Below are 26,912 nucleotides of genomic sequence, written 5' to 3'. Positions count from 1 at the left end.
CGAAGGCTTTTTTGAAATTGACAAAGCATGAGAAGACTTTGCCTTTGTTTTGGTTTGTTTGTCAATTAGGGTGTGCAGGATGAATACATGGTCTGTCGTATGATAATTTGGTAAAAAGCCAATTTGACATTTGCTCAGTACATTGTTTCCACTGAGGAAATGTACGAGTCTGCTGTTAATGATAATGCAGAGGATTTTCCCAAGGTTGCTGTTGACGTATATACCATGGTAGGTATTGGGGTCAAATTTTTCTCCACTTTTATGGATTGGGGTGATCAGTCCTTGTTTCCAAATATTGGAGAAGATGCCAGAGCTAAGGATGATGTTAAAGAGTTTTAGTGTAGCCAATGTAATTTGTTGTCTGTATATTTTATAATTTCATTGAGGATACCATCAACACCACAGGCTTCTTTGGGGTTGGATGGTTTTTATTTTGTCCTGTAACTCATTCAATGTAATTGGAGAATCCAGTGGGTTCTGGTCGTCTTTAATAGTTGATTCTAAGATCTGTATTTGATCATGTTTATGTTTTTGCTGTTTTTGTTTGTTATAGCGCTTGGAGAAGTGGTTTACATTTCCATTTTGGATAGATAATTCTTTGTGTTTTCCAATTTTCCTAGAAGTGGTTAGAGTCTATGGATTCTTAAATTACATTGAGCTGATTTCTGACAAGCCGTTCCTTCTTTTTCTATAGTGTATTTCTGTATTGTTTTAGTGATTCACCATAGTGAAGGCGTAGACTCAGGTTTTCTTTTGGTTGGACAGGTTTCTCAAATCCTTTTAGGTTTTTGCATTCTTCATCAAACCATGTCATTGTTGTTAATTTTCTTCGGTTTTCTGTTTGACGTTTTTAGATTTGATAGGGAAGCTGAGAGGTTAAATACTGTTAAAATGTTCTACTGCCAAGTTTACACCTTCACTATTACAGTGGAAAGTTTTACCCAGGAAATTGTCTAAAAGGGATTGAATTTGTTGTTGCCTAATTGTTTTTTGGTAGGTTTCCACACTACATTCCTTCCACTTATAGCATTTCTTAATATCACTCAGTTCCTTTGGATTTGATGCCCCATGACTGAGTATTGCTCTGTTCAAGTAGACTGTGATTTTGCTGTGATCTGATAGGGGTGTCAGTGGGCTGACTGTGAACACTCTGAGAGACTCTGGGTTGAGGTCAGTGATAAAGTACTCTACAGTACTACTGCCTAGAGATGAGCTATAGGTGTACCTACCATAGTAGTCCCCTCAAAGCCTACCATTGACTATGTACATACCCAGTATGCGATAGAGCTGCATTAGTTGAGACCCGTTTTTGTTGGTTATGTTGTCATAGCTGTGCCAAGCGGGGCACATGAGGGAGGGAATTTTGTCACCTCCAGGCAGGTGTTTGTCCCCCTGTGTGCTGAGTGTGTCAGGTTCTTGTCCGGTTCTGGCATTTAGGTCGCCACAGACTAGTACATGTCCCTGGGCCTGGAAATGATTGATTTCCCCCCTCCAGGATGGAGAAGTATGGGGATTCTAGTGTGGGGGGGGGGGGGGGGAATATAGGTAGCACACAGGAGGAATATTTCTCTGTTAAAATAATTTCCTTTTGAATTTCTAGCCAAGTGTTAAATATTCCTGTTTTGATTAATTTAATGGAGTGAGTTAGGTCTGCTCTATACCAAATTAGCATACCCCTTGAGTTCCTTCCCTGTTTCACACCTGGTAGTCTCTCTCTCTCTCTGTCTCTCAGTGAAATGACTGGGGAGATGATGCGAAACAAACTGATGCCAGCTGGTCCTGTCTATTTTAATTAAACCTCTTCCAGTCAAGTCTAATATACTGGGAACGACTTTATGTAACAGGTGCTTCAGATTCACTGCTTTTCTCTCTCTCTCTTTCTGTCTCTCTCACACACACACTCTCTTTTTTATATAAAAATGTATTATCCTAACTTTGCAGACCAGACTTGCCTCGTATATTAATATGTATTTTAGTATCTCACCCTCTCTCTCTCCCTTCTCTGCTCCAGAGTACCACTGGGGGAGGGTGGAGGGTGATGCTTCTCTTCCCTACTTTCAGTATCTCTCTCCTGAGGGCCACCTCAGTCACCAACCTGGTCACCTTCTCCGCTGTCCGCAGCTTCTGCCACGCCAGGAAGCAAGTGCTTACTAAAGCTCAACACACACACACACACACGGGTCCACTACAGTGCACGGGACCACCGGTTCCGTCAGAGGGTGCAGGAGCTGTTCCTGGGGAAAGTGGGGAGCAGGATGCGGGTACAGGGGGGTGCAGAGCCGGGTCGGACCCCTGCAGTGGCTCATTGGGGTCGAGGCAGGTCGGGACGCTGTGTGGGAATCATCAGCAATGTCTTGACCCCTGACTTTACACGGACATAAATACGCACCCCAGAGATCACCATCAGACATGAGGTGACCACGGTCACCAGTCTTAGGAGGACAGAAGACAGGTCACCTATTTGTTCTAAAAAATATATATAATTTAAAAACAGTTCATCTAAAAAAAATGAAGTAGAGAAGTCGCCATAGCAGTTGGCTAGCCAACCGACGTGCAGTGAAAGTCCTAAGAAGAAGAAATATAAGGTCTAAAATATCTAAAATATTTAAGGCAGATGGATGTCCAAAATAAGGTTGGGCGCTGTATGATAGTGATCAGGGATGTTTTGTGCTTAGAAACTCAACGTTTCGGCTCTAGTGCAACTACACAAAAAAAGATGCTATCTAGAACCTAAAAGTGGTCTTACGGCTGTCCCCATAGGAGAACCCTTTGAAGAACCCTTTTAGTTCCAACTAGAACCTTTTCGGATTCCATGTAGGGTTCCCAAAAGGGTTAGAGCTGGAACCCAAAAAATATTCTTGCTGGAACCAAAAATGGGTCTCCTATGGGGACAGCCGAAGAACCCCTTTGGAACCCTTTTTCTAAGAGTGTAGACTGCTTGGTTTTATCATGAGCAATGTCTATGGTTTGTATAACCAATCAAATTGTATTTCTCACATCCGCCGAATACCACAGGTAGTTACCGTGAAATGCTTATTTACAAGCCCTTAACCAACAATGCAGTTTTAAGAAGATGGAGTTAAGAAAATATTTACTAAATAAACTCAAGTTTAAAAAAGTAGCACAATAAAATAACAATACTGAGGCTAAATACAGGGGGTACCGGTACTGAGTCAATGTGCAAGGGGACAGGTTAGTTGAGGTAATTGAGGTAATTTGAACAATTAAAGGAGAGCCCACACTCTAGGAGCTCAGATGCAATCATTTAATTACCTAATATCCAACGTTTCAACAGACAACCTGTCTTCATCAGGGTATAATGACAAACACTGCGGAGCGACTCGTTTATAAAGTGTTAAAATACACACACAGGTGTCTGGAATCATGGCCGGGTGTGGCCTGATGTCATTGGTTAATTCTCATATATTAAAATAGCATACAAAAAAACATAAATGGTTAACATCTGATCATAGATACATTTGGCTACATAGGCCTACAAACATTTACAATGGCAAATCACAATAATCACAAGAAAGGCTTCAGATCAAAGTCTACGTTGAGACCAAAGGGAGCAAGGGTCTTTAAATGTAGGTAATTTGTACATGTAGGTAGGGGTTAAGTGACTATACATAGATAATAAACAGACGGAAGCAGCAGTGGAAAAACAAAGGGGAATCAATGCAAAGAGTCCAGGTGGCCATTTTATTAATTGTTCAGCAGTCTTATGGCTTGGGGGTAGAAGCTGTTGAGGAGCCTTTTGGACCTCTGTGGTAGCAGAGAAAACAGTATTTGACTTGGGTGACTGGAGTCTTTTACAATTTTTTTTGCCTTCCTTTGACACCGCCTAGTATATAGGTCATGGATGGCAAGAAGCTTGGCCCCAGTGATGTAGTGGGCTGTACGCATTACCCTCTGTAGTGCCTTACGGTCGGATGCCGAGCAGTTGCCATACCAGGCGGTGATGCAACTGGGCTGAATGTTCTCAATGGTGCAATTGTAACACTTTTTGAGGATCTGGGGACGCATGCCAAATCTTTTCAGTCTCCTGAGGGGGAATAGGCGTTGTCGTGCCCTCTTCACGACTGTCTTGGTGTGTTTGGACCATGATAGTTTGTTGGTGATGTGGACACCAAGGAACTTGAAGCTCTCGACCTGCTCCATACAGATAAGATAGAACTGAATTCTAACTTGATGCTTTCACAAAGCAATGTAAACTCAATGAACTGCTATTTCCTTGTACGGTAATGTTCAGAATGTTGTAACTGTGTGAGTGTTGATTCAATGTACATTCCAATGAGTCATTGGCTGTGGAAGAAATGACATAATAATAACAACCAATTTCAGGTGGGAGGGAAGTTCCTCTTGTCTCTATCTCCTCTGGTAATCATTTGTCTGGTCAGATGAGAGATGGACTGATGCCAGTTGTCCTGTTTATTTTAGTATACAACTCAGCCAGCCTGATAGGTAGCATCTAATAGTTTGTGAATTCACTTGAATAACAGAAGCTTGTAAGTCAGCCTTGCCTTTTTATTCGTTGCATCTTCTCTCTCTCTCTCTCTCTCTCTCTCTCTCTCTCTCTCTCTCTCTTTCTCTCTCTCTCTCCCTCTCTCTCTCTCCCTCTCTCTCTCTCTCTCTCTCTCTCTCTCTCTCTCTCTCTCTCTCTCTCTCTCTCTCTCTCTCTCGCTCTCAATTCAATTCAATTCAATTTAATTTCATGTTTAAACATTGTATTACAATGTATATTACTGCCTTAATTTTTGCTGCACCCCAGGAAGAGTAGCAGCTGCCTTGGCAGAACCTAATGGGGATCCATAATAAATACAAATACAAAATCAAAGAGCTTTATTGGCATTGGAAACATGGTTACATTGCCAAAGTAAGTGAAATAGGTAATACATACAAGTGAAATAAACAATCAGAAATGAACAGTAAATATTACACTCTCAAAATAATAGAGACATGTCAAATGTAATATTATGGCTCTGTACAGTGTTGTGAAAATGTGGAGACGTTCTCTCTCTGTCTCTCTCTCTCTCTCTCTCTTGCTGTCTTATAATCACTCTCTTTCACCTATTTCTCTCTTTATTTCTTGCAAAAAACGTAATTACTTTGGCTATGCTGAACAACTTTGACTAGTGCCTAGTGTGTGTGTGTGTGAGCGTGTGCGAGCATGTGTATCCTATACATGTGTCCATTCCAGGTTTTGCTTTGGTTATTGCTCCAGGGTAAAGTTCCCGCTATAACACATAGATTGAACTAAATCAAAATGTATTCTAGCATTTCAATAGGATTGCGGACAAGGCCTCATGCTTCAGCAGCTTGTTACACCTTGATGTGGATTCATTGATTGTTTTGATGCCAAGGAAAAACACCGCCCAAGGAGGAAAGGAGATACACCCTCTCAGGTCTTTGTCCAGTTCTTCTGGCAAAAGAGACTATCTCAACAAGACTTCTGAAGAATCACAGCACCCCATGACGAGCCTGGTTAACACTCGACCCACGCAACTACACAGCGAGCTGAAGACTTGGAGAGCTGGTGTCAGACAGAATACCCCACGGCAACTTATTTGACAAATATTGTATTACATAACGTGCCTATGGATGTTGCTAAAGACCAAGATAAATACATAATTTTCCATGTCTTATGTTGTTTGGTTCAGAGGTTACCCGACCTGACCTGGTCTCACATGGGTCTTGCCTTGAGCCTTGATATGGGTAGGTTATACAGCCCAAACACATTCACTTCTGCTTTCTGGAGATCTACAGTAACTGAATATAAGAAAAATGATTACTAAGGGCCAGATTCCTAATGGGGGTCAAGTGATATCCATCTGAGGCTGGAGGTTATCTTGACAAGAAGACCACTAACTCCACTTCAAAGTATCTTGATCCATATCTGGGATGCTGTGATGCTGGGAGTGCATGCAGGACATATGCAGCAGGATGTAATGCCGTGTAATGGGGTTCGACAGCAACACAGCAACAGAGAAACAGAGCAACAGAGCAACAGAGCAACAGAGCAACAGAGCAAAAGAGAAACATAGCAACAGAGAAACAGCAACACAGCAACAGAGCAACACAGCAACAGAGCAACAGAGCAACACAGCAACAGAGCAGCACAGCAACAGAGCAACACAGCAACAGAGCAACACAGCAACACAGCAACAGAGCAACACAGCAACAGAGCAACACAGCAACACAGCAACAGAGCAACACAGCAACAGAGCAACACAGCAACAGAGCAACACAGCAACACAGCAACAGAGCAACACAGCAACACAGCAACACAGCAACAGAGCAACACAGCAAAAGAGCAACACAGCAACACAGCAACAAAGCAACACAGCAACACAGCACCAAATAAACACAGCAAAAGAGCAACACAGCAACACAGAAACAGAGCAACACAGCAACAAAGCAACACAGCAACACAGCAACAGAGCAACACAGCAACAGAGCAACACAGCAACAGAGCAACACAGCAACAGAGCAACACAGCAACACAGCAACAGAGCAACACAGCAACAGAGCAACACAGCAACACAGCAACAGAGCAACACAGCAACAGAGCAACACAGCAACAGAGCAACACAGCAACACAGCAACAGAGCAACACAGCAACACAGCAACACAGCAACAGAGCAACACAGCAAAAGAGCAACACAGCAACACAGCAACAAAGCAACACAGCAACACAGCACCAAATAAACACAGCAAAAGAGCAACACAGCAACACAGAAACAGAGCAACACAGCAACACAGCAACACAGAAACAGAAAAAAATCATCATATCATATTTGTTTTAAGTTCTTGGAAGTGGAAATTACATAGATTAATATGCATCATCATTATTCAGCTTCGCAGAATTTATGAATGTCTAAGAGGGTTAGAATTCTGTTTGCCTGTGTTTCGTCATCAATCATTTTAAAGTCTAATTACAGAGAGAACAGGGAGAAAGGAGAGGCCACTTCACATTATTTAGAGATACACTATTGCCCTGAATATAGAGCTCTGTAAAGGGTCTCCATCTATTGGCCAATTGTGTAACTGAATTGAAGTGGCCGTTTTCTGCCATTGAACCACAAGAGGGCGATAGAAGGCTAGTTATGTGACGTTTCAGGCCAGCGGTTGGCCAGGAACATAATCAATCACAAACGGGAAATGAATTCAAACCGAGTATAACACAGATTCATAGTATAATATACATCTAAATTACTGTATTAAGTTGATCTGATTCCTTTAACTTGGTGAGTGTTTATTACCTGAGACCTTTCTAGACAACCCAGACAACATACAGGGAGCAGCCTTCTTACAATGGCTCATGATACCTCACACACACACACACACACACACACACACACAGAAAGCACTGAATGCGAATGATGAGGCACTGTGGAATGTTTATGTTGTGCCTTGCCCTAACATTAAAAGATCAACATTGTGCAATGCTGACCAACAGACTTCAAACAGCAGACAGACTGAATGTTATGACCCTTCCCCTGACGACAGTAGACCTACACCTATCTCCCCTGACGACAGTAGTCCTACCACACCTATCTACCCTGACGACAGTAGTCCTACCACACCTATCTCCACCGGACGACAGTAGTCCTACCACACCTATCTCCCCTGACGACAGTAGTCCTACCACACCTATCTCCCCTGACGACAGTAGTCCTACCACACCTATCTCCACCGGACGACAGTAGGCCTACCACACCTATCTCCCCTGACGACAGTAGGTCTACCACACCTATCTCCCCTGACGACAGTAGGGCTACCACACCTATCTCCCCTGACGACAGTAGGGCTACCACACCTATCTCCCCTGACGACAGTAGGGCTACCACAACTATCTCCCCTGACGACAGTAGGGCTACCACACCTATCTCCCCTGACGACAGTAGGGCTACCACTCCTATCTCCCCTAACGACAGTAGGGCTACCACACCTATTTCCCCTAACGACAGTAGGGCTACCACACCTATCTCCCCTAACGACAGTAGGGCTACCACACCTATCTCCCCTGACGACAGTAGGGCTACCACACCTATCTCCCCTAACGACAGTAGGGCTACCACACCTATCTCCCCTAACGACAGTAGGTCTACCACACCTATCTCCCCTGACGACAGTAGGGCTACCACACCTATCTCCCCTGACGACAGTAGGGCTACCACACCTATCTCCCCTGACGACAGTAGGTCTACCACACCTATCTCCCCTGAAGACAGTAGGGCTACCACACCTATCTCCCCTGACGACAGTAGGGCTACCACACCTATCTCCCCTAACGACAGTAGTCCTACCACACCTATCTGACTGAGTCACATACTGTACAACCACAAACTAAACATTGCTGTTTGTACTGAGTAATATAAAAACAAGCATGCATCCACAGTTCCTTCAGAAAGTATTCATACCCCTTGACTTATTCCACATTTTGTTGTGTTACAGCCTGAATTCAAAATGATAAAAAAAATAAAACTCACCCATCTAGCCTGAATACCCCTTAATGACAAAGTGAAAACATGTTTTTAGAAATGTTTGCAAATAATAAAAAATGTAATACAGAAATATGTAATTTATGACTGAGGGACCTTACAGATAATTGTAACACAACAAAATGTGTAAAAAGTCAATGTGACTGTATGAATACTTTGTAAAGGCACTGTACGTCTTCATGTTTGTGTCGGACATCATGTTGGAACCTGCTAGTAGGCTACATGGTGTTTGTATTGCTTTTATCCTGTCTTATAAACTCATCTAGCAGGCATACCTTTGCATTGTAAATGGATAGTTATTTGATGCAACATTGAATTTAGCCTTTACTACCATAGCCCATAGAAATGCATTGAATAGCACGTGTACATGGCAAAACAAACAGTTCCAAATAAATCTCTCTGTCTCTCTCTCTCTCTCTATCTCTCTCTCTCTCTGTCTCTCTCTCTCTCTCTCTGTCTCTCTCTCTCTCTCTGTCTCTCTCTCTCTCTCTCTCTCTCTCTCTCTCTCTGTCTCTCTCTCTCTCTCTCTCTCTCTCTCTCTCTCTCTCTCTCTCTCTCTCTCTGTCTCTCTCTCTCTCTCTCTCTCTCTCTGTCTCTCTCTCTCTCTCTCTCTCTCTCTCTCTCTGTCTCTGTCTCTCTCTCTCTCTCTCTCTCTCTCTCTCTCTCTGTCTCTCTGTCTCTCTCTCTCTCTGTCTCTCTCTCTCTCTCTGTCTCTCTCTCTCTCTCTCTCGCTCTCTGTCTCTCTCTCTCTCTCTCTCTCTCTCTCTCTCTCTCTGTCTCTCTCTCTCTCTCTCTCTGTCTCTCTCTCTCTCTCTGTCTCTCTCTCTCTCTCTGTCTCTCTCTCTCTCTCTCTCTCTCTCTCTGTCTCTCTCTCTCTCTCTCTCTCTCTCTCTCTCTCTCTCTGTCTCTCTCTCTCTCTCTCTCTCTCTCTCTCTGTCTCTCTCTCTCTCTCTCTCTCTCTCTCTCTCTCTCTCTCTGTCTCTCTCTCTCTCTCTCTCTCTCTCTCTCTCTCTCTCTCTCTCTGTCTCTCTCTCTCTCTCTCTCTCTCTGTCTCTCTCTCTCTCTCTGTCTCTCTCTGTCTCTGTCTCTCTCTCTCTCTCTCTCTCTCTCTCTCTCTCTCTCTCTCTCTGTCTCTCTCTCTCTCTCTCTCTCTCTCTCTCTTTCTCTGAATTCACAGTAAAAATAGAATAGATACTCATTTACCTCTGCATAATTTTCTGTCATGCCTCTGGTGTTCGTTGTCAGAGGATAGAGAGAATCATATGCCCACATCAATCGTCTATATTCTAGAATGGCATTTACATTCTACCTACATCTAGCGACAGGGTAGCCTAGTGGTTAGTGTGTTGGACTAGTAACAGAAAGGTTGCAAGATTGAATCCCTGAGCTGACAAGGTAAAAACCTGTTGTTCTGCTCCTGAACAAGGAAGTTAACGCACTGTTCTTAGGCCTTCATTTAAAATAACAATTTGTTCATAACTGATTTACCTCTTTAAAAAAACTAGAATGTTATTACAATGTCCCTACAGCTTTAACCCTAAACTGCTGGGAAGTGTCTCTATGTTGACAAGATAACTCCCTTTTGGGTGCTACAATACTGTCTTTATCGATTCCCCACAATCATTACACATTCTGAATGTGAGTATTCCCTTTGTAACACAGCAGATTGCGGCCCGGTTGAGGCTTCATGTTGAAAGCTACGACCTGGTCGAAAGCTTCAAGTGACTTTAAGTGACCAAATGTACTTGGCAAAGTGGGTCAGTCAGTCACAGGAAGGACAGTACGATGATCCCCCAACATACTCCAGTTCCATGGAGGATAGGATGTCCTGTCCAACTGTCCACACTAAAGCTGGGACACTGATCTACGGTCAGTTGAGCTTTCATCTCTAACAGTTAAACTTGGGATTTGGAGAGGGTAAGCTGATCCTAAATCTGGGTAAATTCTACCCAGAGCCCAAAAGAACATTGTGTCCTTTTCACATATGTTTTGTCTCTTCTTCCTGTTCCTTGTTGGGTTGTTGTATCCATGTTGGGTTGTTGTATCCATGTTGGGTTGTCGTGTCCTTGTTGAGTAATTGTGTCCTTGTTGGGTAATTGTGTCCTTGTTGGGTTGTCGTGTCCTTGTTGAGTAATTGTGTCCTTGTTGGGTAATTGTGTCCTTGTTGGGTTGTCGTGTCCTTGTTGAGTAATTGTGTCCTTGTTGGGTAATTGTGTCCTTGTTGGGTTGTCGTGTCCTTGTTGGGTTGTCGTGTCCTTGCTAGGTTGTTGTGGCAGCAGAGCCAGAGGTTGGTGGGTTGTTACGTTTATCTGATGGTTCCTTGGTTACTGTGGTCGTTCCAAAGGAGGGACAGAGAGCATTCAGTTGTAAATTGTCTGGTCACCAAACAAGGAATGCACTGACCTGTAGCCTACAATATGACTAAACGGCATCCCCAAATCAAAGTTGAAAATAAGAGCCAATCATTATTTATTTATTTATATAGGAGGATTTTTAAATCTTGCTGAATAAAGGCACTGTTTGGTGATGTAATGTATAAAATGAGTTGGCAAAAGTAATACCCCTGTTACTGTTCACATTTCTTTTAAAAATCTTTATCCAATATCTCCCGTCACAGTCAATTTGAAGATTTGGCTGCAGAGATTATCTTCTCCTTTCATTTAGACAAAATAACTCCTGGAGATGCCGGGGATTGAACCCGGGGCCTCATACATGCAAAGCATGCGCTCTACCACTGAGCTACATCCCCTCCCATACATGAATTTATGCAACAGGCTTTATGTGCTTTCCCTGCAGGCAGGTGTCAGTCCTTATTGGTCCTGTGAAAGAGGAGCCAATAGACAGCCAGGATATTTCTGTTTGACTGTTATGCAATATGATTTGAGGTGCCCAGTCTTAACCCTTGACCTTGTGTTCATTAGGTGTGTGTGTGTGTGTGTGTGTGTGTGTGTGTGTGTGTGTGTGTGTGTGTGTGTGTGTGTGTGTGTGTGTGTGTGTGTGTGTGTGTGTGTGTGTGTGTTTGTGTGTGTGCGTGTCTTGTGGATGTGTGTGTAGTAATTGGCTTTGGATATTTTTTGAACATATTTTTTTGTCATGAATATATTTTACATTAATATTCACTTTGGTTTCTATTTTTGAGGAGACATATACCACAAAGTACATTCCTTTCTTCCATTCATGTTTTCTTCTGTTCTCTTCATTTAAAAAAAGCACAATAAATGAAAAACAAACATACAGATTATTTATAGATACACATTTCTTTTTGATACAATCCAGGCTATTTTTAGCTGCAGGCTGTATTTTGGTTCACTGTAATGGGATTGGGGAAACAGCCGATCTTCCCACAGCGCAAATACAGACCCTGGTGTGTGTGTGTGTGTGTGTGTGTGTGAGAGAGAGAGAGAGAGAGAGAGAGAGAGAGAGAGAGAGAGAGAGAGAGAGAGAGAGAGAGAGAATAAATGCATGTGTGCCTCCGTGCGTGCATTCATAATCGGGTGGAGACCAGCATTTTCTCATCAGCCATGATATTCTAATCCAGTGGGAGATTAAAATAGCCCTGTTTCCTAATATCCTCCAGAGGGCTGTGGAAAGGACCATGGCCTCTCCCTAGCTAGCACAGCTTGTTCCCCAGCCACACTCTCCACCCAGAGCCCTGCCAAGGACACCCACCTGCAGCCCTACTTGTGTTAGCCATGTAGGGACAGACCCACAGCATCGGACGCATGGAGTGAGGATTTTAGTAGAGCTAAAGGAGAGGAAGAGTGGAAAAGGGGGGAAGGGAAAGAGAGGAGGAGGAGGTTGACTCTCTCCCCCATATCTCTCTTTCTCTCTCTCAATTCAATTTCAATTTAAGGGGGTTTTATTGGCATGGGAAATATATGGAATGGTGCCGGAGGGGATTGGCTGCCGTTTCACGGGCTCCTTATCAACTGTGCTATTTTGTGTGTTTTTCGCATTATTTGTAACTTATTTTGTACATAATGTTGGTGCTACCGTCTCGAAAAGAGCTTCTGGATGTCAGAACAGCGATTATTCACATCGAACTGGACAAAGATCTTTTCTTTAATGTGTCCGACGTGAAAGATATACCGTTTCTTCGAGACCAGGCCCAAATCCCCGTCATTCGCGTAAAGAAAAAATGTAGGTACAGTGGGCGTAGATCGGGGTGCCTTGTGAGAATTCGTCAGCGAGAGGGTAACCCGCCTCTACCATCCGTTCTATTGGCCAACGAGCAATCACTGGAGAATAAACTGGATGAGCTCCGTTCGAGACTATCCTACCAACCGGACATTAAAACCTGTACTATCTTATGTTTCACAAGTCGTGGCTGAATGACGACACATATAATATACAGTTGGCTGGGTTTTCCATGCATCGGCAGGACAGAACAGCCACGTCCGGCAAGACGAGGGGTGGTGGTGTGTGTCTGTATGTCAATAACAGCTGGTGTGCGATGTCTAATATTAAGGAAGTATCGAGGTATTGCTCGCCTGAGATAGAGTATCTCATGATAAGCTGTAGACCACACCATCTATCAAGAGAATTTTAATCTACATTTTTTGGAGCTGTCTATTTATCACAACATCTCAAACATCTCCAATCGAAAATCAAATCAAGAGTCGGCTTTCTATTCCGCAACAAAGCCTCCTTCACTCACGCCGCCAAACTTACTCTAGTAAAACTGACTATCCTACCGATCCTCGACTTCGGCGACGTCATCTACAAAATTGCTTCCAACACTCTACTCAGCAAACTGGATGCAGTTTATCACAGTGCCATCCGTTTTGTCACTAAAGCACCTTATACCACCCACCACTGCGACTTGTATGCTCTAGTCGGCTGGCCCTCGCTACATATTCGTCGCCAGACCCACTGGCTCCAGGTCATCTACAAGTCCATGCTAGGTAAAGCTCCGCCTTATCTCAGTTCACTGGTTACGATGGCAACACCCATCCGTAGCACGCGCTCCAGCAGGTGTATCTCACTGATCATCCCTAAAGCCAACACCTCATTTGGCCGCCTTTCGTTCCAGTTCTCTGCTGCCTGTGACTGGAACGAATTGCAAAAATCGCTGAAGTTGGAGACTTTTATCTCCCTCACCAACTTCAAACATCTGCTATCTGAGCAGCTAACCGATCGCTGCAGCTGTACATAGTCTATTGGTAAATAGCCCACCCATTTTCACCTACCTCATCCCCATACTGTTTTTATTTATTTATTTTTATTTTTCTGCTCTTTTGCACACCAATATCTCTACCTGTACATAACCATCTGATCATTTATCACTCCAGTGTTAATCTGCATAATTGTAATTATTTGCCTACCTCATGCCTTTTGCACACAATGTATATATAGACTCCCCTTTTTTTCTACTGTGTTATTGACTTGTTAATTGTTTACTCCATGTGTAACTCTGTGTTGTCTGTTCACACTGCTATGCCTTATCTTGGCCAGGTCGCAGTTGCAAATGAGAACTTGTTCTCAACTAGCCTACCTGGTTAAATAAAGGTGAAATAAAAAAAATAAAAAAAACAACAAACCGATGCTGGCACTAAGACAGCACTCAACGAGATGTATAAGGCCATAAGCAAATAAGAAAATGTCAATCCAGAAGCGGCGCTCCTAGTGGCCGGAGACTTTAATGCAGGCCAACTTAAATCCGTTTTACCTCATTTCTACCAGCATGTGCAACCAGAGAAAAAAACCTCTAGACCACCTTTACTCCACACACAGAGACACAAACAAAGCTCTCCCTCGCCCTCCATTTAGCAAATCTGACTGTAATTCTATTCTCCTGATTCCTGCTTACATGCAAAAACTAAAGCAGGAAGTACTAGTGACTCGCTCAATACGGAAGTGGTCAGATGACAAGGATGCTAAGCTACAGGACTGGAATATGTTCAAGGATTCATCCAATGGCATTGAGGAGTACACCACATCAGTAACCGGCTAAATTCCTTTTATGCCTTCTTCGAGGCAAGCAAAACTGAAGCATGCATGAGAGCACCAGCTGTTCAGGAAGACTGTGTGATCACACTGTCCGTAGCAGATGTGAGCGAGACCTTTAAACAGGTCAACATTCACAAGGCCGCAGGGCCAGACAGATTACCAGGACATGTTCTTAGAGCAGGCATGGACCAACTGGCAAGTGTCTCACTGACATTTTCAACCTCTCCCTGACCGAGTGTGTAATACCTACATGTTTCAAGCAGCCAACCATAGTCCCTGTGGCTGTCACGCCCTGACCTTAGTTATCTTTGTTTTCTTTATTATTTTGTTTAGGTCAGGGTGTGACGAGGGTGGTATGTGTGTTTTTGTCTTGTCTAGGGTTTTTGTAGATCTATGGGGTTTTGGATTTGTCTAGGTAAATGTACGTCTATGGTGGCCTGAATTGGTTCCCAATCAAAGACAGCTGTTTATCGTTGTCTCTGATTCTATTTAGGTTGCCATTTTCCATTTTGGTTTTGTGGGTTATTGTCTATGTGTAGTTGCCTGTCAGCACTAGGTTTACAGTGCCTTGCGAAAGTATTCGGCCCCCTTGAACTTTGCGACCTTTTGCCACATTTCAGGCTTCAACCATAAAGATATAAAACTGTATTTTTTTGTGAAGAATCAACAACAAGTGGGACACAATCATGAAGTGGAACAACATTTATTGGATATTTCAAACTTTTTTAACAAATCAAAAACTGAAAAATTGGTCGTGCAAAATTATTCAGCCCCTTTACTTTCAGTGCAGCAAACTCTCTCCAGAAGTTCAGTGAGGATCTCTGAATGATCCAATGTTGACCTAAATGACTAATGATGATAAATACAATCCACCTGTGTGTAATCAAGTCTCCGTATAAATGCACCTGCACTGTGATAGTCTCAGAGGTCCGTTAAAAGCGCAGAGAGCATCATGAAGAACAAGGAACACTCCAGGCAGGTCCGAGATACTGTTGTGAAGAAGTTTAAAGCCGGATTTGGATACAAAAATATTTCCCAAGCTTTAAACATCCCAAGGAGCACTGTGCAAGCGATAATATTGAAATGGAAGGAGTATCAGACCACTGCAAATCTACCAAGACCTGGCCGTCCCTCTAAACCTTCAGCTCATACAAGGAGAAGACTGATCAGAGATGCAGCCAAGAGGCCCATGATCACTCTGGATGAACTGCAGAGATCTACAGCTGAGGTGGGAGACTCTGTCCATAGGACAACAATCAGTCGTATATTGCACAAATCTGGCCTTTATGGAAGAGTGGCAAGAAGAAAGCCATTTCTTAAAGATATCCATAAAAAGTGTCGTTTAAAGTTTGCCACAAGCCACCTGGGAGACACACCAAACATGTGGAAGAAGGTGCTCTGGTCAGATGAAACCAAAATTGAACTTTTTGGCAACAATGCAAAACGTTATGTTTGGCGTAAAAGCAACACAGCTGAACACACCATCCCCACTGTCAAACATGGTGGTGGCAGCATCATGGTTTGGGCCTGCTTTTCTTCAGCAGGGACAGGGAAGATGGTTAAAATTGATGGGAAGATGGATGGAGCCAAATACAGGACCATTCTGGAAGAAAACCTGATGGAATCTGCAAAAGACCTGAGACTGGGACGGAGATTTGTCTTCCAACAAGACAACGATCCAAAACATAAAGCAAAATCTACAATGGAATGGTTCAAAAATATACATATCCAGGTGTTAGAATGGCCAAGTCAAAGTCCAGACCGGAATCCAATCGAGAATCTGTGGAAAGAACTGAAAACTGCTGTTCACAAATGCTCTCCATCCAACCTCACTGAGCTCGAGCTGTTTTGCAAGGAGGAATGGGAAAACATTTCAGTCTCTCGATGTGCAAAACTGATAGAGACATACCCCAAGCGACTTACAGCTGTAATCGCAGCAAAAGGTGGCGTTACAAAGTATTAACTTAAGGGGGCTGAATAATTTTGCACGCCCAATTTTTCAGTTTTTGATTTGTTAAAAAAGTTTGAAATATCCAATAAATGTCGTTCCACTTCATGATTGTGTCCCACTTGTTGTTGATTCTTCACAAAAAAATACAGATTTATATTTTTATGTTTGAAGCCTGAAATGTGGCAAAAGGTCGCAAAGTTCAAGGGGGCCGAATACTTTCGCAAGGCACTGTATATAGCTTCACGTTCATTTTGTTAGTTTGTTTAGTGTTCTTTCTTTATTAAAATAAGTATGTATTCATGTCACGCTGCGCCTTGGTCTCATCAATACGACGAAAGTGACAGTGGCCAAAAAACTGAAGGTAGCCTGCCTAAATGACTACTGCCCAGTAGCACTCAATTCGGTAGGCATGAAGTGCTTTGAAAGGCTAGTCATTGCTCACATCAACACCACCCTCCCGGAAATGCTAGACTCCAATTGGCATTCCGCCCCAACATAACGCCCCTCAGGAGTGCGTGCTTAGTCACCTCCTGTACTCCCTGTTCACCCATGACTGCATGGCCAGGCACAACTCCAACACCATCATTAAGTTTGCTGATGACACAGCGGTGGTAGGCCTGAAACCTGAGGCCAGACACCTGGCCGTGTGGTGCCAGGACAACAAACTCTCCATAAACATGAGCAAGACAAAGGAGATGACCGTGGACTACAGGAAAAGGAGGGCCGAACATGCCCCCATTCACATCGACCGGGCTGTAGTGGAGCGGGTCAAGAGTTTAAAGTTCCTTGGTGTCCACATCACCAACAAACTATCATGGTCCCAACACACCAAGAAAGTCATTCAGAGGGCATGACAATGCCTTTTCCCCCTCAGGAGACTGAAAAGATTTGTCATGGATCTCCAGATCCTCAAAAAGTTCTACAGCTGCACCATCGAGAGCTTTCTGACCGTTCGCATCACCTCCTGTTATGATAACTGCTAGGCATCCGACTGTAAGGTGCTACAGAGAGTTGTGAGTACGGCCCAGTACATCACTGGTGCCAAACTTCCTGCCATCCAGGACCGACCTCGGACTGGGCACCCTAGCCACGGGTCCCGAATGGACGCGAGATTTTGGCAGCGCCGGAGTGAAGGATAACTCGGGCAGTGCCGGACAGGCGGGAGATTCCGGCAGCGCCGGACAGGTGGGGGACTCCGGCAGCTCCGGACAGGCGGGAGACTCCGGCAGCTCCGGAGTGAAGGGCGATTCCGGCATCGCCGGCGTGACAGATGGCTCTGGCAGCTCCTGGCTGACTGACGGCTCTGGCAGCTCCTGGCTGACTGGCGGCTCAGGACAGACTGGCGGCTCTGGCGGCTCAGGACAGACGGGAGACTCTTGCAGCGCTGGGCAGGAGGAAGGTTCAGGCAGAGCTGGACAGGCGGGAGCACCTGTAGGGAGAAGACGGAGAGACAGCCTGGTGCGTGGAGGTGGCACCGGATAGACCGGACCGTGAAGGCGCACTGGAGCTCTTGAGCACCGAGCCTGCCCAACCTTACCTGGTTGAATGCTCCCTGTAGCCAGGCCAGTGCGGCGAGGTGGAATAGCCCGCACTGGGCTGTGCTGGCGAACCGGGGACACCATGCGTAAGGCTGGTGCCATGTACACCGGCCCGAGGAGACGCACTGGAGACCAGATGCGCTGAGCCGGCTTCATGGCACCTGGCTCGATGCCCACTCTAGCCCGGCCGATACGAGGTGCTGCAATGTACCGCACCGGGCTATGCACACGCACCGGGGACACCGTGCACCTCACGGCATAACATGGTGCCTGCCCGGTCCCACTTGCTCTCCGGTAAGCACAGGGAGTTGGCTCAGGTCTCCTACCTGACTTAGCCACACTCCCCGTGTGCCCCCCTCCCAATACATTTTTGGGGCTGCCTCTCGGGCTTCCAGCCGCGCTGCCGTGCTGCCTCCTCATACCGCCGCCTCTCAGCTTTCGCTGCCTCCAGCTCTGCCTTGGGGCGGCGATATTCCCCAGCCTGTGCACAGGGTCCTTTGCAGTCCAGGATCTCCTCCCATGTCCAGGAGTCCTGAGATCGCTGCTGCTGCTGCCCGTTACCAGGCTGCTTGGTCCTTGGTTGGTGGGTGGTTCTGTAACGGCTGTTGTCGGGAGAAAGAGAGGACCAAGGTGCAGCATGCTAAATGTTCATATTATTTAATGAAATATGCAACACTAGACAAAACAACAAACAAACAGCCCTAAAAGGTGAAACAAAAACACTAAACAGGAAACAACCATCCACAAAACACAATGGAAAACAGGCTACCTAAATATGGTTCTCAATCAGGGACAACGACAGCTGCCTCTGATTGAGAACCATACCAGGGCAAACCCAGAAATAGAAAATCATAGACAAACTAACATAAACAACCCACCCAACTCACGCCCTGACCATACTAAAACAAAAGACAAAACAAAGGAACTACACTGCTGAACAATTAATCAAATGGCCACCTGGACTAAATAGTCCCTCCCCTTTGTTTTTACACTGCTGCCGGCTGTTTATAACAGTGCCTTGCGAAAGTATTCGGCCCACTTGAACTTTGCGACCTTTTGCCACATTTCAGGCTTCAAACACAAAGATATAAAACTGTATTTTTTTGTGAAGAATCAACAACAAGTGGGACACAATCATGAAGTGGAACGACATTTATTGGATATTTCAAACTTTTTTAACAAATCAAAAACTGAAAAATTGGGCGTGCAAAATTATTCAGCCCCCTTAAGTTAATACTTTGTAGCGCCACCTTTTGCTGCGATTACAGCTGTAAGTCGCTTGGGGTATGTCTCTATCAGTTTTGCACATCGAGAGACTGAAATGTTTTCCCATTCCTCCTTGCAGAACAGCTCGAGCTCAGTGAGGTTGGATGGAGAGCATTTGTGAACAGCAGTTTTCAGTTCTTTCCACAGATTCTCGATTGGATTCAGGTCTGGACTTTGACTTGGCCATTCTAACACCTGGATATGTTTATTTTTGAACCATTCCATTGTAGATTTTGCTTTATGTTTTGGATCATTGTCTTGTTGGAAGACAAATCTCCGTCCCAGTCTCAGGTCTTTTGCAGACTCCATCAGGTTTTCTTCCAGAATGGTCCTGTATTTGGCTCCATCCATCTTCCCATCAATTTTAACCATCTTCCCTGTCCCTGCTGAAGAAAAGCAGGCCCAAACCATGATGCTGCCACCACCATGTTTGACAGTGGGGATGGTGTGTTCAGCTGTGTTGCTTTTACGCCAAACATAACGTTTTGCATTGTTGCCAAAAAGTTCAATTTTGGTTTCATCTGACCAGAGCACCTTCTTACACATGTTTGGTGTGTCTCCCAGGTGGCTTGTGGCAAACTTTAAACAACACTTTTTATGGATATCTTTAAGAAATGGCTTTCTTCTTGCCACTCTTCCATAAAGGCCATATTTGTGCAATATACGACTGATTGTTGTCCTATGGACAGAGTCTCCCACCTCAGCTGTAGATCTCTGCAGTTCATCCAGAGTGATCATGGGCCTCTTGGCTGCATCTCTGATCAGTCTTCTCCTTGTATGAGCTGAAAGTTTAGAGGGACGGCCAGGTCTTGGTAGATTTGCAGTGGTCTGATACTACTTCCATTTCAATATTATCTTGCACAGTGCTCCTTGGGATGTTTAAAGCTTGGGAAATCTTTTTGTATCCAAATCCGCAAAGTTCAAGGTGGCCGAATACTTTCGCAAGGCACTGTATCTATGCATAGTCACTTTACCCCTTTATCGACTAACCTGTACCCCTCCACATTGACTCGGTAACGGTACCTCCTGTATATAGCCTCATCACTGTTATTTTCTTAACTTTTTATTTGATTTTTTACTTCAGGTTATTTAGTAAATATTTTCTTAACTCTATTTCTTGAACTGCATTGTTGGTTAAGGGCTTGTAAGAAAGCATTTCACGGTAAGGTCTACACCTGTGGTATTCGGCGGATGTGACAAATAGATAATAAACTAAAGTGAAATAAACAATAAAATGAACAGTAAACATTACACTCACAAAAGTTCCCACAATGTTGTAACGATGTGCAAATAGTTAAAGAACAAACTGGAAAATAAATCAACATAAATAAGGGTTGTATTTACAATGTTGTTTGTTCTTTACTGGTTGCCCTTTTCTTGTGGCAACAGGTCACACATCTTGGTATTTCACCCAATAGATATGGGAGTTTATCAAAATTGGGTTTGTTTTCGAATTCTTTGTGGGTCTTTGTAATCTCAGGGAAATATGTGTCTCTAATATGGTCATACATTGGACAGGAGGTTAGGAAGTGCAGCTCAGTTTCCACCTCATTTTGTGGGCCGTGTGCACATAGCCTGTCTTCTCTTGAGAGCCAGGTCTGCCTACGGCGGCCTTTCTCAATAGCAAGGCTATGCTCACTGAGTCTGTACAAAGTCAAAGCTTTTCTTAATTTTAGGTCAGTCACAGTGGTCAGGTATTCTGTTTGCTCTGTTTTTTTGTTAATTCTTTCCAATGTGTCAAGTAATTATCTTTTGTTTTCTCATGGTTTGGTTGGGTCTAATTGTGTTGCTGTTCTGGAGATCTGTGGGGTATGTTTGTGTTTGTGAAAAGAGCCCCAGGACCAGCTTGCTTAGGGGACTCTTCTCCATGTTCAACTCTCTGTAGGTGATGGCTTTGTTATGGAAGGTTTGGGAATCGCTGCCTTTTAGGTGGTTGAAGAATTTAACGTTTCTGGATTTTGATAGTTAGCGGGTATCGGCCTAATTCTGCTCCGCATGCATTATTTGGTGTTTTACGTTGTACACAGAGGATATTTTTTGTACAGTTCTGCATGCACAGTCTCAATTTAGTGTTTGTCCCATTTAGTGAATTCTTGTTTGGTGAGCAGACCCCAGACCTCACAACCATATAGGGCAATGGGTTCTATAACTGATTCAATTTTATGTTCCTTTTGATGGCATTGAATGCCCTTCCTGCCTTGTTTCTCAGATCGTTCACAGCTTTGTGAACGATCTGAACTTACTCTAATGAACTTATCCTCTGCAGCAGAGGTAACTCTGGGTCTTCCTTTCCTGTGGCGGTCCTCATGAGAGCCAGTTTCAACATAGCGCTTGATGGTTTTCTCGACTGCACTTAAAAATAAACTTTGAGTTATTTAAATTTTCAGGATTGACTGACCTTCATGTCTTCAAGTAATGATGGACTGTCATTTCTCTTTGCTTGTTTGAGCTGTTCTTGCCATAATATGGAGAATGCCAAGAGTGTGCAGAGCCGCCATCAAGGCAAAGTGGCGCTGATATTTAGCCAAAGGTATATATAGTTTTGTGTGTGCTCTAGGGCAACGGTGTCTAGAATGGAATTTGTATTTGTTGTCCTGACCTTTTTTGGAACACCATTATTTTTGTCTTACTGAGGTTTACTGTCAGGGCCTTGTTTGGGGACAGAAGCAAAAGGTCATCAGTAGACATTTTACTTTAGATTCTAGTAGGGTGAGGCCGGGTGCTGCAGACTGTTCTTGTGGCCTCGCCAATTCGTTGATATATATTTTGAAGAGGGTGGGGCTTAAGCTGCATCCTTGTCTCACCCCACGACCGTGTGGAAAGAAATGTGTGTGTTTTTTGCCCATTTTAACCACACACTTTTTGTTTGTGTACATGGATTTTATAATGTGGTATGTTTTTCACCCAACACCACTGTCCATCAGTTTGTATAGCAGACACTCATGCCAAATTGCATCAAAAGCTTTTTTAAATCAACAAAGCATGATGCTCTCAATGGCTAGCAAAGAGAAATGTACCTGCATGTGTTCAAAGGGGCCCGTGTCTTTGTCTCCCTGCTGTGAATACTGTTATGTGACTTCCTTGGAGTCCAAAGGTATGAACACTGAACATTATGATGGAAACCTATCCAGTCGAGGAAGGGAATCTATATTTTGGAGAGGCTGCAGGGTGCACTGCAACTATCTACACTGTCCCCTGGTTCCTGGTTATTTTCCTTCCTAACAGGCAGAGGATTGGGGCCTCAGAGGCATTGGATACAGCTGAGTAGACTGGACAGGAAACAGTAGGCCTTACAAGGGATTGATCAAGTCAGCCCAGAGAGAGAACACACACATACACATGCACACATACCGCAGACTATGATTAAAAACCAGTTGTTCCTGATCCAATAAGCCAGGCTGAAAGAGAACTCTAATTAAACATAGGTGGCATGGCAACACTACACATGTTGGGTTGTGTTATGCCCTCTGACGAGCCATGAACTATGAACTGTTCTGTATGTTTTGTTGCTGTAATGAATACCACTGCAAGGCCTGTGTGTTAGTGCTGTGTTACTGCTGTGTGTTCATTTGCCTGAATTTGTTTCTAGTAGGCCTATAAACAGGCCATGGCCACTGGCATGTCTCTGGTGATACTGATAGAAAGACTTATCCTGACCTCTCTGCTGTGGCTGTACACTTATCATGAGCCAGGACACTCACACTGAGGAGAGGGTAGAGAGGGAGATAAGGGAGAGAGAAGGGGGGGGTGAGTCTGAGAGGGGGCAGGGCAGAGAGGGAGAGAGAGACATGGTGGAGAGGGAGAGAGAGACATGGTAGACAGGGAGGGTGAGACATGGTAGACAGGGAGGGTGAGACAGCAACATGGTAGAGAGGGAGAGAGATACATGGTAGAGATTGAGAGAGAGACATGGTGGACAGGGAGAAAGAGACATGGTAGAGAGGTAGAGAGAGACATGGTAGAGAGGGAGAGAGAGACATGGTGGAGAGGGAGAGAGAGGGGCTGAGAGGAGAGGGAGAGAGAGACATGGTGGAGAGGGAGAGAGAGACATGGTGGACAGGGAGAGAGAGGGGCTGAGAGGAGAGGGAGAGAGAGACATGGTGAGGAGGGAGAGAGATGTGGTGGACATGGAGAGAGAGACATGGTAGAGAGGGAGAGAGAGACATGGTAGAGAGGGTAAGAGAGACATGGTAGAGAGGGAGAGAGAGACATGGTGGACAGGGAAAGAGAGACATGGTGGAGAGGGAGAGAGAGACATGGTGGACAGGGAGAGAGAGACATGGTGGACAGGGAGAAAGAGACATGGTGGACAGGGAGAGAGAGACATGGTAGATAGGGAGAGAGAGACATGGTAGAGAAGGAGAGAGAGACATGGTAGAGAGGGAGAGAGAGACATGGTGGACACGGAAAGAGAGACATGGTGGACAGGGAGAGAGAGACATGGTGGACAGGGAGAGAGAGACATGGTAGATAGGGAGAGAGAGACATGGTAGAGAAGGAGAGAGAGACATGGTAGAGAGGGAGAGAGAGACATGGTAGAGAGGGAGAGAGAGACATGGTGGAGAGGGAGAAAGAGACATGGTGGACAGGGAGAGAGAGGGGCTGAGAGGAGAGGGAGAGAGAGACATGGTGGACAGGGAGAGAGGGACATGAGAGAGAGACATGGTGGACAGGGAAAGAGAGACATGGTGGGCAGGGAAAGAGAGACATGGTGGGCAGGGAGAGAGAGACATGGTGGGCAGGGAGAGAGAGACATGGTGGAGAGTGAGAGAGAGACATGGTGGACAGGGAGAGAGAGACATGGTAGAGAGGGAGAGAGAGACATGGTGGACAGGGAGAGAGAGACATGGTGGAGAGGGAGAGAGAGACATGGTGGACAGGGAGAGAGAGACATGGTGGACAGGGAGAAAGAGACATGGTGGACAGGGAGAGAGAGACATGGTAGATAGGGAGAGAGAGACATGGTAGAGAAGGAGAGAGAGACATGGTAGAGAGGGAGAGAGAGACATGGTGGACACGGAAAGAGAGACATGGTGGACAGGGAGAGAGAGACATGGTGGACAGGGAGAGAGAGACATGGTAGATAGGGAGAGAGAGACATGGTAGAGAAGGAGAGAGAGACATGGTAGAGAGGGAGAGAGAGACATGGTAGAGAGGGAGAGAGAGACATGGTAGAGAGGGTAAGAGAGACATGGTAGAGAGGGAGAGAGAGACATGGTGGACAGGGAAAGAGAGACATGGTGGAGAGGGAGAGAGAGACATGGTGGACAGGGAGAGAGAGACATGGTGGACAGGGAGAAAGAGACATGGTGGACAGGGAGAGAGAGACATGGTAGATAGGGAGAGAGAGACATGGTAGAGAAGGAGAGAGAGACATGGTAGAGAGGGAGAGAGAGACATGGTGGACACGGAAAGAGAGACATGGTGGACAGGGAGAGAGAGACATGGTGGACAGGGAGAGAGAGACATGGTAGATAGGGAGAGAGAGACATGGTAGAGAAGGAGAGAGAGACATGGTAGAGAGGGAGAGAGAGACATGGTAGAGAGGGAGAGAGAGACATGGTAGAGAGGGTAAGAGAGACATGGTAGAGAGGGAGAGAGAGACATGGTGGACAGGGAAAGAGAGACATGGTGGAGAGGGAGAGAGAGACATGGTGGACAGGGAGAGAGAGACATGGTGGACAGGGAGAAAGAGACATGGTGGACAGGGAGAGAGAGACATGGTAGATAGGGAGAGAGAGACATGGTAGAGAAGGAGAGAGAGACATGGTAGAGAGGGAGAGAGAGACATGGTGGACACGGAAAGAGAGACATGGTGGACAGGGAGAGAGAGACATGGTGGACAGGGAGAGAGAGACATGGTAGATAGGGAGAGAGAGACATGGTAGAGAAGGAGAGAGAGACATGGTAGAGAGGGAGAGAGAGACATGGTAGAGAGGGAGAGAGAGACATGGTGGAGAGGGAGAAAGAGACATGGTGGACAGGGAGAGAGAGGGGCTGAGAGGAGAGGGAGAGAGAGACATGGTGGACAGGGAGAGAGAGACATGAGAGAGAGACATGGTGGACAGGGAAAGAGAGACATGGTGGGCAGGGAAAGAGAGACATGGTGGGCAGGGAGAGAGAGACATGGTGGGCAGGGAGAGAGAGACATGGTGGAGAGTGAGAGAGAGACATGGTGGACAGGGAGAGAGAGACATGGTAGAGAGGGAGAGAGAGACATGGTGGACAGGGAGAGAGAGACATGGTGGAGAGGGAGAGAGAGACATGGTGGACAGGGAGAGAGAGACATGGTGGACAGGGAGAAAGAGACATGGTGGACAGGGAGAGAGAGACATGGTAGATAGGGAGAGAGAGACATGGTAGAGAAGGAGAGAGAGACATGGTAGAGAGGGAGAGAGAGACATGGTGGACACGGAAAGAGAGACATGGTGGACAGGGAGAGAGAGACATGGTGGACAGGGAGAGAGAGACATGGTAGATAGGGAGAGAGAGACATGGTAGAGAAGGAGAGAGAGACATGGTAGAGAGGGAGAGAGAGACATGGTAGAGAGGGAGAGAGAGACATGGTGGAGAGGGAGAAAGAGACATGGTGGACAGGGAGAGAGAGGGGCTGAGAGGAGAGGGAGAGAGAGACATGGTGGACAGGGAGAGAGAGACATGAGAGAGAGACATGGTGGACAGGGAAAGAGAGACATGGTGGGCAGGGAAAGAGAGACATGGTGGGCAGGGAGAGAGAGACATGGTGGGCAGGGAGAGAGAGACATGGTGGAGAGTGAGAGAGAGACATGGTGGACAGGGAGAGAGAGACATGGTAGAGAGGGAGAGAGAGACATGGTGGACAGGGAGAGAGAGACATGGTGGAGAGGGAGAGAGAGACATGGTGGACAGGGAAAGAGAGACATGGTGGGCAGGGAGAGAGAGACATGGTAGAGAGGGAGAGAGAGACATGGTAGAGAGGGAGAGAGAGACATGGTGGACAGGGAAAGAGAGACATGGTGGGCAGGGAGAGAGACATGGTAGAGAGGGAGAGAGAGACATGGTAGAGAGGGAGAGAGAGATATGGTGGACAGGGAGAGAGATCCATGGTAGAGAGTGAGAGAGATACATGGTAGAGAGGGAGAGAGAGACATGGTGGACAGGGAGAGAGAGACATGGTAGAGAGGGAGAGAGAGACATGGTGGACAGGGAGAAAGAGACATGGTAGAGAGGGAGAGAGAGACATGATAGAGGGGGAGAGAGAGACATGGTGGACAGGGAGAGAGAGACATGGTGGAGAGGGAGAGAGAGACATGGTGGAGAGGGAGAGAGAGACATGGTGGACAGGGAGAGAGAGACATGGTGGACAGGGAGAGGGAGACATGGTGGAGAGGGAGAGAGATACATGGTGGACAGGGAGAGAGAGACATGGTGGACAAGGAGAGAGAGACATGGTAGAGAGGGAGAGAGAGACATGGTAGAGAGGTAGAGAGAGACATGGTAGAGAGGGAGAGAGATACATGGTAGAGAGGGAGAGAGATACATGGTAGAGAGGGAGAGAGAGACATGGTGGACAGGGAGAGAGAGACATGGTAGAGAGGGAGAGAGAGACATGGTGGACAGGGAGAGAGAGACATGGTAGAGAGGGAGAGAGAGACATGGTAGAGGGGGAGTGAGAGACATGGTAGAGAGGGAGAGAGAGACATGGTGGACAGGGAGAGAGATACA

At 45.5% G+C, this 26,912-nt stretch overlaps 1 non-coding gene across 1 annotated transcript; it reads right to left on the bottom strand.

The window, feature by feature from the left end:
- Positions 1-11,181: 11,181 nt before the first annotated feature.
- Positions 11,182-11,253, bottom strand: trnaa-ugc. Its single transcript has one exon. It is a non-coding gene; the product is annotated as a tRNA-Ala (tRNA).
- Between the last annotated feature and the right edge of the window lie 15,659 nt (positions 11,254-26,912).

The sequence above is a fragment of the Oncorhynchus mykiss genome, chromosome 16 (assembly GCF_013265735.2).
Source record: "Oncorhynchus mykiss isolate Arlee chromosome 16, USDA_OmykA_1.1, whole genome shotgun sequence".
NCBI lineage: Eukaryota > Metazoa > Chordata > Actinopteri > Salmoniformes > Salmonidae > Oncorhynchus > Oncorhynchus mykiss.
The sequence above is the reverse complement of the archived record's forward strand: the minus strand, read 5'-3'. Positions and strand labels throughout refer to the sequence as shown.